Source organism: Garra rufa, chromosome 8 (genome assembly GCF_049309525.1).
Source record: "Garra rufa chromosome 8, GarRuf1.0, whole genome shotgun sequence".
NCBI lineage: Eukaryota > Metazoa > Chordata > Actinopteri > Cypriniformes > Cyprinidae > Garra > Garra rufa.
This window is the reverse complement of record NC_133368.1, coordinates 23,206,291-23,219,419: the sequence shown is the minus strand read 5'-3', so window position 1 is coordinate 23,219,419 and position 13,129 is coordinate 23,206,291.

Genomic DNA, 13,129 nt, shown 5'->3' with positions numbered 1-13,129 from the left:
TAAATAGTAAAAATATTTCACAATATTTCTGCTTCTGAAATTTTTGACTGGTAATGTAAAATATTATCACAGAATTTGGAGCAGCCTCATTTCGTATTTATTTGCACAGTTTTAATTTTAATAAGCAGAGATCATTTTAATGCATCGACATACACTCCTAAAAACAAGCTTCCAAAAATGCCATAGAAGAACCATTTTTGTTTCCCCAAAGAACCTTTTATTTATTTTTAACTGTGAAGAAAAGTAAACCTATAAACTACTATAAGGAACCATCAATGCCAATAAAGAACCTTTATTTTATTTTAATATTTAAATGTAGTGGAAAGATGTTTTTTAGTATTATTGGAATGTAAAAGGAAGGAATGTAAAAATGGCATTGTTTACAATATCTTCAGAGCAGAATTTTAAAAACTGTTTCTCTAATCTTGATAACTTATTTAGTGCTAGTAAAGTAAAGTTTTCTTTATATAAGCCATTGATTGGTATCGTGTATCTGTTATCTGGTCCTCTTCACAACGAAGGGACCTTGACCCTCGACTGACTCTCTCTAAAAGATGATCTCATGTAGAACATCATTGCCTAATAATGACATGTGAGACACTGTTATCCTGCTAGTTATTTTTGTATCTATCTGAAGCGGGACAACATATTGATGAGGCTGTTAACACTCGTAAACTCTTGTGTACTTGTTGTATAAAATGTCAAAAACTGCGCAATGACATTCCCACTACCATGACAGCATCCTATTCTTATACAAAACCACCTACTTGCTGGAATGTGATGTTGCAGACAATGTTCGTGCAGACATGGTACACAGGTTTTCTCTGGCACAGTATCTGCATCTGTCCACCAGTGTTTTGTTTTCCAGAAGGAGAGATGTGGTTTTATTTAAACGAGGAGTCATCCAAGGTGTTTAATACTCATTCTCAGCTGTTCAGACCCCCCTTACTACCTACTTGTTTTTTCCAGCGACTAAGCTTTAAAGCCTCATGCCACTGCGCTGAAGAATCGTGCAGAAGCTTGGTCAACAGAAGAGCATGTTTTTACTTGTTCCCACTATTGCTTTGCATCCTGTTAGTATGCACACCCTAAAAAGTGGTAACCTGCAATTGTTAGCTTAAAGATCTATTGATCAGATGTTAGTTTGGGAACTGATTCTCACTATTAACTACAAGTTTTGCCTCAGTAAACTCGAAAATTTGCTGCTTATTAATATAGTTAGTAAGGTGGCTTTAGTTAAATTCACTTTCAGAACTGATGAACGATGAAAACATTAACTCCCAAACAAAGCTGCTGTAACGAGCTCCAGAATTTAAAGTGACAATACTGTCCGCTGGTGTGGATGCCAATATATAGTTATCTTTATAGTTATCGATCTTGGTGTGAACCAAGATAATATTTAATATTATCAAATAAAAGTTTTTAATATTAAAGTTTTAGAATTTTCTGCATTTCTGCATAAATATGACCCAAAACATAATCAGATGTTCATTTAAGTCCTGAAAGTAGACAAAGAGAACCCAATCAAACAAGTGAGAGAAAAATAGTTTCTTTGTCATTTATTTATTGAGAAAAATGATCCAGTGTTACATATCTGTGCGTTGCAAAAGTGTGAATCTTTGCTTTCAGTATCTGGTGTGACCCCCTTTTGCTGCAGTAACTGAAAGTAAAGTTTCTTGTAAATGCTGATCAGTCGTGCACAATAACATGTAGGAGTTTTAGCCCATTCCTTACTGCAGAACCACAAAGACTCTGTGATGTTGGTGGGTTTCCTTCTATGAACTGCTTGCTTAGGTCCTTCTACAACATTTGAATTGGATTAATTGGATGTGCTTGGGGTTGTTGTCTTGCTGGATGACCCACATTCTCTTGAGACTCTGTTCTTAAACAGCTGTCCTGATATTTTCTTTTAGAATTTGCTGGTATAATTCAGAATTCACTGTTCAATGATGGCAGGCTGTCCTGGCCAAGATGCAGCAAAACAGGCCTGAGCCGTACCACCACCACATTTCCAAATGGTATAGGATTTTTAAGCTGGAACACAGAGTGTTCTTTTCTTTGAAAATATTAGCTTCTTATTTAAACCAATAAGTTCAATTTTGGTTTCATCCATCCTTTAAACCTTTCTTCAATAGTCCTCTGGCTTGTCCACGTGATCTTTAGCAAGCAATTTTCTTTTTTTGAAGAACAGTGGCTTTCTTCTTGCAACTCTGCCATGTACACCATTGGTTGCTCAGTGTCTCCTGATGGTGGACTCATGAACATTAACATTAGCCAATGTGAGAAAGGCCTTTAGTTGCTTAGAAGTTATCCGAACTTTTGCAACCTCGCAGACTATTACATGTTCTGCTTTGGAGTGATCTTTGAACCACAACAGAATATATATATATGTGTGTGTGTGTGTTTGTTTTTTATATATTAATATTTTTTTATTAATTTCATTTATTTAAAAAATGAGTTAAAATAAATGCAAATGAGAAATGTAGCAACTGAAATAAACATAAGATTATATTTTGTTTGATTTCAGTTCAACTTTTATTTTAAGTAACTTTTTTATGCTTTAGTTAAAGGATTCGTTCACTTCCAGAATGAAAGTTTCCTGATAAATTATTCACTCCCATGTCATCCAAGATGTTTTTGTCTTTCTTTCTTCAGCGTAAAGAAATTAAGTTTTGTGAGGAAAACATTCCAGGATTTTTCTCCATATAGTGGACTTCAATGGTGGCCAACGGGTTGAAGGTCCAAACTGCAGTTTCAGTGCAGCTTCAAAAGGCTCTACATGATCCCAACCGAGGAATAAGGGTATTATCTAGTGAAACGATCAGTAATTTTCGAAGAAAAATACAAATTTATATACTTTACCCACAAATTCTCATTTAGCACTAGCTCAGCCTCACACATTACGTAACCACGCACAGAAGTAATGACCCACAGTTTACAAAGCGAATGTGCAAAAAAGTCAAACACCCTTTACAAAAAAGGTAAAACTATGATGTCGGGTCATACGTTACCCTTTTTTTTAACCGAAGTACACCAACGAAGAACTAACTGTGCATGACTCTTCCAATGGGATTACATAATGCGTGAAGATGCGAATGTGTATTGCAGAGCTAGTGCAAGATGAGCATTTGTGGATAAAAAGAATAGAAAATAATTTTTTTAGAACATGGCAGATAATTTGGCTAGATAAGACCCTTATTCCTTGGCTGGGATCTTAAACTGCAGTTTGGACCTTCAAACCATAGAAGTCTACTATATGCAGAAAATTCCTGGAATGTTTTCCTCAAAAAACGTAATTTCTTTGCGACTGAAGAAAGAAAGACATGAACATCTTGGATGACATGGGGGTGAGTAAATTATCAGGAAAATATCATTCTGAAGTGAACGTCTCCTTTACCAATAATAACCATGGTCTGTAAAACACCTGGTATCTGTTAACCCTGTTATACATTGTATACACACAAAATACATTGTAAAAAATCTGCAAATTGGTTAATTTTTTTTTACTGTAGACCAAATGTGAGCTTTTTTGTAAAATGTACAAAAATGTGTAATATGTAAAATGTGTAAATGTTTTTTGATGTGCACTGTATCTAAACAAGATACAATCAAAGTTGAACGTTGATGTGATCAGTGTCACTGCTAAATACCGCAGAGATGAGCATTTCGAGTACTGATATGAGGATGTGGGAAACACTGAGCTGACACACAGTCACAGCTGCTTCTGTCATTCAGCTCAGTCACGCTGCCCCACAACGGAGATGAGGAGAACTGCAGGACTTCTGAGTGGGAATGGATGGAGGACGTCACTAGAAAATTGTTGTATTATCATGTGTCTGAAGGTGTATAAGAGCAGTGTATTGTTCAAACTGTTCCTGAGACACAATGATATAATGGGCTAAAGGAAATAGGCCTATGGCCTCTGTGCCTGTACATAATTGCACCCCCCTTACAGCCACTCAGGATGCTTTAAAAATAGTGTCAGCTGTATTTTTGAGTGTCCCTGAATAGTTTTAATACTGTAACATACTCGTCAGAATTAGATTAGACACCAAAGAGCACAGAAGGGTTAGACAGCAGCTGTCTGTCTGCAGAAGCACTTAACGTTAGAGATGTATCGCAGACATCTGTAGAGGCACTTTGTAAAATGCTAGTCACCCTTAGATAATCTTAAAATAATGTTGCGATTAGCGAATTCTACAATGGTTTTTTACTGGGTTTTATTTTTCAGGAGCAGCATAAAGTACTGCATAAACAGAGTACTTACCTGGTTTTATCATATTTTCTAAAACTGATCCCAATGGAAAGTGCGAGAGCAGCTTACTGTTGCTATGGTTACCACCAACCCTTGGCGCTTATTTGCTGTAATTATTATTTCTTACATTCGTTTTCTTACTAGGGGCGTTTGTAGCCTTTCATCAATATCAGTAAAAAAAAATCATATTTCTAATACTATTACGGATATACCGACATAAATTCTTTCACTGGAGCAGAGACAGAATCTGCAGGACCTGGACACGCAATAAAGAGCTGTTGTCATCGCTGACAAACGATAAGTGGCTTTTGAAACTTTTGTTTCCTACAGACTAAATATATTCACTTTTGTTTTCTGTCCACCTGATTCTACAGCGTGTAAATAAGCCTATGGTCAGTGTTGGGGAGTAACTAGTTACATGTAACGGAATTACGTAATTTAATCACAAAATAAATGTAATTGTAATTAGTTACAGTTACTGAGAAAACATGTGTAATTAAATTACAGTTACTTCTGAAAAATGCCAGAGATTACAAAGGGGATTACATTAGAATTTTTTCACACACTCACCCCCACTTACAGATTGAATTGACTTCTTTCATAAATTGCATTGAATGCTCTAAAATGAGACAGCAGTGTTTCAGGAGTTTAGGACACAGAATAGGACACATGCTTATTCGATAACTGGTTTTTTTTTCCTATTTGGGTTTATAAATATACTTTTAAGATTGTTTTTTCCAAGGCATTGTTAGATGGTCGTGTTTCCTGTCATAACTATGCAAACATTTAACTTCAAACCCAGTATCACAGCTATTAAACTATTTCTCATGATGTTATTTTTTATATTCAAGTTATCTTGTTATGACAGATAGTGCAACTGCGCTCACGGTGACCCTAGTTTGATTCCCGTCTCGAGGTCCTTTGCCAATCCCGCTCCCCTCTCTCCTCCCAGCTCTTTCCTGTCATCTCTCTACTGTCCTATCACAATAAAAGGCATAAAAAGAAAAAAAAAAGTGGAATGCTTGATTGCTGATTGGTCAGTCACAACATTCAGGGCAACTTCAGTCAGTGCTATATGCTTGATCATTTTTCTTGGCGGAAGCTTTGTGTTTGGTTAGCTAATAAATTATTAAAGCTTAATTCAATATTATGTGGACAATTTCTTAATTCTGTCATCCTGGTATCGTGGACTCACTCTATTGTTTCATACAAATGAAGCTGCTGCCATTTTTTTTGTGTGCACTGTAATGGATTATAAGATAACTAACAAACTAGTACTACTTCCTTAATTATTTATGTGGTGAAATGTTGTGTAAGAAAACAGGTAAGACTGCACTGTATACCTAAAATGTCTAATTTGAACTTGCTGTTTGCTAGCAACTGATTTCTTCATGGAAGCTTTGCGTTCAAATAAGATCAGTGTTTCGTGTCTAATAATTTTGACCTAAATCTTAATAATCTATAAAGCAGTTGTGGAATAAGTGGGATAATGTTGTTGATAATGTAGACAGTTGTTACTGCAAAATAAAGATGTTTATTATCCCTTACTTTATTCAAGTGATGAAGGATTTTGAAACTCTGACAATCATCAATGTTGAGTGCTACCGATAAACTCTCCCTGGTTTAAATGTTGAATGCTGAATAACAGTTGAAAATATAAAAAAATTTAGAAAAGTAATCAAAAAGTAATTAAAAGTAATAAGTTACATTACTTTTATAAAGTAATTGAAAAGTTACACTACTTATTACATTTTAAATCAAGTAACTTGTAATCTGTAACCTATTACATTTCCAAAGTAACCTTCCCAACACTGCCTATGGTTAAGACTTCCGGTTCATTATTCACTAAAGTTATATAAATAAGAGAAAAAAATAACAAGGTGCAGTAAACGGTAAAACTGTTTGCACTACAAACCAGTGTTCACAAGATAATACATTACAATAATATGGTAAGACGCACCAATTTGCAGTATCAAGCAGCAAAACAAGCGGTTTTGTACAGCTAAAAATAGATAGACGCAGATGAGACCGGAACCCAGACCCTTAAAATTTACAAATGTCCGTGTCCACTCCTATGGGAAAAACCTTTGCAAAGATTCTACGTGAAACAACCGTCTGAACTAACTAATCAAACTGATTTGTAAACTACCTCAGACCTCAAAAGAGTGATTAATTCACGAATCTGGCATTGCTAGTTCTTTTACTGGGGCACAAAGGTTGCCTATTTCATTGGGGTCCTAGAACTAACTTCCTGTTGTTTAACATTACTAAAATATTTAAAACCCCTATTGAAACTGATATATACTTAAATAATAATAACCTACTTTTACCAGACTTAAACCCTTAATTAAGGTGGTCAGACCCCCTAAAATTCCCATCCTGGTGTTAAAGGGATAGTTCACCCAAAATGAAATGCATTTAATATAGAGAAGATGAACTTGTTTGTTCACACTTGTCATGTTTGGTTTGATAAAAAAAAAAACTCTGGTGCGATTGCTCTGTTAGTGCAGTTCATTTGAGTAAGTGTAAACGCTGCCATCTGAAGCCTGGCACGCACCAAACAAGCGGACTGAGACTGCTAAAAAGATGAGTCTTGGTCCGCTCCAAACAAACTCTTGTGCAGTATCAATTATATGAATGCAACATGGACCAAATACTTCTAAACAAACCAAAAACAGGAAGTAATGACAAAATGTGACGCTATGCGACATGATTTTACGAAGGGAACAAGTGGTGTATCGAAAACAAAAAGAGCACAGGGTAAACATGAAGCATCGAGGAGGTAAACTGCTTTTTATGAGCTTATCGTGAGTTCACAGGTAGTGAAATTTAGGACTGCCACAACTGACTATTTTATCGACTAATTTTTCGATTAACCTAAACTAATCTAAATAAAAATCACCAATTTTCCTTACTAAATTCAATTAATTGGAGACGCGTTTGATTATTAAAATTTAATGGAACCAATAAAATTGAATCCAGAAAAGTAATGAAAAAGAATTTGGTAAAAATAAAATTGTAAAACTCAATTAATTAAACAGGCTTTTTGATTACAAAAAATATTTAATCATTAACACAGAGTATAGAAAATTGAAAACGGAAAAAAATGAATTTGGAAATAAAATTTCCAAAATATATCTAAAAATATATTTCATAGAACCCTATAATTATATATATATATATATATATTTAAATATAAAAAAGGATATAAATGATCAATAGCCTTTAAAATTTAAATTAAATACATATATAATAGTAATAATAATTAGTTTAAATAAAGAATCAAAAGCAAGAAATCATAAGGTTTTATTGCACAAAACTGTTATAAACAATAGAGCTAATGTACATTACGCATTACAACAAAGGCCTGCAGAGTTCGCCAACAGCCTGACGATAGTTTTTACACTTCACTGCTTAATCTAATCCTTGTTTAATATTGACTAAACAATAATAAAAGTCAAATGTCCACTTAATCTTTAATATTTGGCCATATCTTTTCATTAAATTACTGTGGATATAGCATGTGTGTGGTAAAGTCTTTACCACACACATGCTATATCCACAGTAATTTAATGAATACGTGGACATCAATAAGTCAGAGTGAGGGTTTAAACTTTTATTTTGAAATCGCGATGAACACAGCATAATTAGAAAGATATTGATGTTTTGAGTTTGCATAGGTTTATAAATTATTTACCTTACAAATCTGATGGAATGGCGCATGGTGCTTCCAGATGAACGTTACCCAAACTCACATCAACATGCAGAGTTTGAGACTCTCCACACATGTAAATGATAACAGTTCCTGTGGAACAGCATAGGGCTGTTCGATTCCGAAATTTTTGGAATCGATTCCGTTTCCTGGTTCTGGAATCTGGAATTTGGTTTGATTCCAAGAATCGATTCCTCACTGTTTTTTCGATTCTTTTTCTATTCTTGTTTTTTAGATTGGAGGAAGCTAATTTCGCAATGAATGCAGGATGTAAAGGTCGTAGAAAGTTGCCTTCTCATAATATGAAGCTTCATTTGTAAAAAAAAAAAAAGAAAAAAAAAAGATTTTTCTGTAGCTCTGACTGATTTTGAATTGTAATTTTGTCTGCATTGCCCATGAAATTAGTCATTACCCACAGCTTAGCAGTGGATATGCATTTATTGCATGAATAAAACAAGACATGACGTGTCTAATATGACAAAATTAGCAAACTATACACTGAAACAAAATAAACAGAACTTTAACAGCAACACTGATATAAGAGCTTGTGTCGTAGTTGTCAATCATATGCGCTCTCGGCCACTGATTTGTGCTCTCTGTGTTTTCATTGGCTGAAAGAACTGTTAAAAATAGCATTTATATAAGATGTAAATAAGATCAAGACCCCCGATCGCGTCATGATCTATTCTGTCGTGCAGCGCTCAAAATAGTGATGTCCGGTTCGCGAACGAATCGTTCTATTTAACCGGATCTTCTTAGTGAACCGGTTGAACCAGTTCACCAAATCGAACTGAATCGTTTGAAACGGTTCGCGTCTCTAGTAAGCACTAATCCACAAATTACTTAAAGGTTTTTACTTTTTAACATGTCTGACACTCCCTTTGATTCAAAACAAATCAATTTCCCGAGTTATTCAGTAAATCAAACAGTTTTTGAACGGCTGTGAAAAGAGAGCTGATGATGCGCATGAGCAGAGCAGCTGCCAGAGCGGTTGTCGTTCTCGAGACGAGTCTTGAATCGGTTGCAGCGGTTGTCGGATCACCAGTACACTGAACGAGAATCGCTTTCTTTCGGATCACCGGTACACTGAACGAGAATCGCTTTCTTTCGGATCACCAGTACACTGAACGAGAACCGGTTTCTTTCGGACGCGTCCGATTTGAGAATCGATGAGCTGATACTGTGCGCATGCGTGTCATTTTTCAAGCGGATGAAATGAAGCACGTTAGTCAAGTTGGTCTATTTTGTTAAACGTTTTGTTAAAAGTTTACTTAAGGATTCTGTTAGGTTATTGGCTAAAAGGGTTTTTATGATCTTGGTCAGGGAAGTGCCGTGGTACCATAATAAATGAGATATTTGATTAAAAGAAAACATGTGATTTATGAAATAGCTGCACTGTAATAAAAGATAATGATGACATGCAAAAATTGTGTTTGTATTAAATAAACAATGTTTTAATGAAACTATACACAACTATAATTTGACCATGTTCAAACCAAAATTATTATAAAAAAAAATGTATTTAACTTTTAAACGGTGGTATAATGATAAAAATGACATAATCCCAGCCAACATGCATATGTGGGGCCCACATGGTTTATGCTTGGGCTATATGGGTACCAAGTGGGCATGGTCCCAAAATGGGCATCTTATCTGGGGCCCACTTGAGGTAGCTAAGTAGGTCCCACATGGGTCAAAAGAGGTGGGCTCCCCATGTGGGTCCCAGCTGGGTCACTAATGAGAAATGAGCATATGGGCTCAAAATGGGCTATACAAGTGGGGCCCATATGGGTTTAACATATGGGTCAGTCATGGGCAAACTCAATCAATCCCATACAGGCTGCCTACATGGGGCCAAGGTAGTACCCATATAATTACTGTCTATATGGGTTAAGAATGGGGAAACACATATGGGGCCCGCTTTGATAAACCATATGGGTTTGGCATGGCCAAACTCAATCAATCCCATACAGGCTGCCTACATGGGGCCAATGTAGTACCCAGATAGTTACCATATATATGGGCTCAGAATGGGGAAACACATATGGGGCCCGCTTTTATAAATCATGTGGGTTTGGCATGGGCAAACTCAATCAATCCCATACAGTCTGCCTACATGGGGCCAATGTAGTACCCAAATAGTTACCGTCTATATGGGTTCAGAATGGGGAAACACATATGGGGCCCGCTTTGATAAACCATATGGGTCTGGCATGGGCAAACTCAATCAATCCCATACAGTCTGCCTACATGGGGCCAAGGTAGTACCCAGATAGTTACCGTCTATATGGGTTCAGAATAGGGAAACACATATGGGGCCCACTTTGATAAACCATATGGGTTTGGCATGGGCAAACTCAATCAATCCCATATAGGCTGCCTACATGGGGCCAATGTAGTACCCAGATAGTTACCATCTATATATGTTCAGAATGGGGAAACACATATGGGGCCCGCTTTGACACACCATATGGTTTTGGCATGGGCAAACTCAATCAGTCCCATACAGTCTGCCTACATGGGGCCAATGTAGTACCCAGATAGTTACCATCTATATGGGTTCAGAATGGGGAAACACATATGGGGCACACTTTGATAAACCATATGGGTTTGGCATGGGCAAACTCAATCAATCACATACAGTCTGCCTACATGGGGCCAAGGTAGTACCCAGATAGTTACCATCTATTTTGGTTCAGAATGGGGAAACACATATGGGGCCCGCTTTGATAAACCATATGGGTTTGGCATGGGCAAACTCAATCAATCCCATACAGTCTGCCTACATGGGGCCAAGGTAGTACCCAGATAGTTACCATCTATATGGGTTCAGAATGGGGAAACACATATGGGGTCCGCTTTGACACACCATATGGGTTTGGCATGGGCAAACTCAATCAGTCCCATACAGTCTGCCTACATGGGGCCAAGGTAGTACCCAAATAGCTACTGTCTATATGGGTTCAGAATAGGGAAACACATATGGGGCCCACTTTGATAAACCATATGGGTTTGGCATGGGCAAACTCAATCAATCCCATATAGGCTGCCTACATGGGGCCAATGTAGTACCCAGATAGTTACCATCTATATGGGTTCAGAATGGGGAAACACATATGGGGCCCGCTTTGACACACCATATGGTTTTGGCATGGGCAAACTCAATCAGTCCCATACAGTCTGCCTACATGGGGCCAATGTAGTACCCAGATAGTTACCATCTATATGGGTTCAGAATGGGGAAACACATATGGGGCACACTTTGATAAACCATATGGGTTTGGCATGGGCAAACTCAATCAATCCCATACAGTCTGCCTACATGGGGCCAAGGTAGTACCCAGATAGTTACCATCTATATGGGTTCAGAATGGGGAAACACATATGGGGCCCGCTTTGACACACCATATGGGTTTGGCATGGGCAAACTCAATCAGTCCCATACAGTCTGCCTACATGGGGCCAAGGTAGTACCCAGATAGTTACCATCTATATGGGTTCAGAATGGGGAAACACATATGGGGCCCGCTTTGACACACCATATGGTTTTGGCATGGGCAAACTCAATCAGTCCCATACAGTCTGCCTACATGGGGCCAATGTAGTACCCAGATAGTTACCATCTATATGGGTTCAGAATGGGGAAACACATATGGGGCACACTTTGATAAACCATATGGGTTTGGCATGGGCAAACTCAATCAATCCCATACAGTCTGCCTACATGGGGCCAAGGTAGTACCCAGATAGTTACCATCTATATGGGTTCAGAATGGGGAAACACATATGGGGCCCGCTTTGACACACCATATGGGTTTGGCATGGGCAAACTCAATCAGTCCCATACAGTCTGCCTACATGGGGCCAAGGTAGTACCCACATAGCTACTGTCTATATGGGTTCAGAATAGGGAAACACATATGGGGCCCACTTTGATAAACCATATGGGTTTGGCATGGGCAAACTCAATCAATCACATACAATCTGCCTACATGGGGCTAAGGTAGTACCCACATAGCTACTGTCTATATGGGTTCAGAATAGGGAAACACATATGGGGCCCACTTTGATAAACCATATGGGTCTGGCATGGGCAAACTCAATCAATCCCATACAGGCTGCCTACATGAGGCCATTGTAGTACCCAGATAGTTACCGTCTATATGGGTTCAAAATGGGAAACACATATGGGGCCCGCTTTGATAAACCATATGGGTCTGGCATGGGTAAACTCAATCAATCCCATACAGGCTGCCTACATGGGGCCAAGGTAATACCCACGTAGTTACTGTTTATATGGGTTCAGAATGGGAAAATATATATGGGGCCCGCTTATTCATTCCAGTTGTGTAAGACACGGGCAAACACAATCAGTCCCATATAGGGAGCCCACATGGGGCCAAATTGGTACCCATATAGTTAATTGATAGTTACCAAAAAATAACTACAATAATTATAGATTTTTTTCATTGTAAAACCATTATAAATTTTCATAAGGAACATGGGGTCCTCTTGGCCTAACCAAATATGATTTTAACTCTAATCAAACATGACTGAGTTTAATTTACAAATAGTTTGGAGCATTATGATTAGCTTTTGGTTAGAGCCGTGTTTGGTTAGAGTTAGAACTAAACTCAGCAAGACAATCACAATTCTGTCATCATTTGCTCATTCTCTGTTCAAAACCTGCATGAAGTCTTTTTTTCTGTTGAACATTATCTAAATTATTTGTGAATTAGATATTTTAAAGAATGTTGGAAGCCAGTTGCTGGACCCATCTTGGGAAATAAAAATAAATAAATAAAAAGGCTATGGAAGTCATTGGGGACCAGAAACTTTTTGTTAAGATAATTTCCCAAAATATTTGTGTATATTGTTTTTATCACACAGAAGAAATTAATACAGGTTTGGTAGCCTACAACTTAAGGTGAGGAAATGATAGCAGAATTTTGGAGTTGAAGAACCCAGCTGGTACAGGCAAACCAGGTCAAACCTGGGTGTGGTCAAAAATGTCCTGCATAGCACATGTCTTTTGTTATCTGAAATTGGGCAAATGACCTGTACACTCATTGGACATTACCTATTCAAAGTGTCAGTTTTTAGTGGTCTGATTTTGTTAGTTACAGCACAATGTTTATCACAATAGATGTTTTTATATAAAA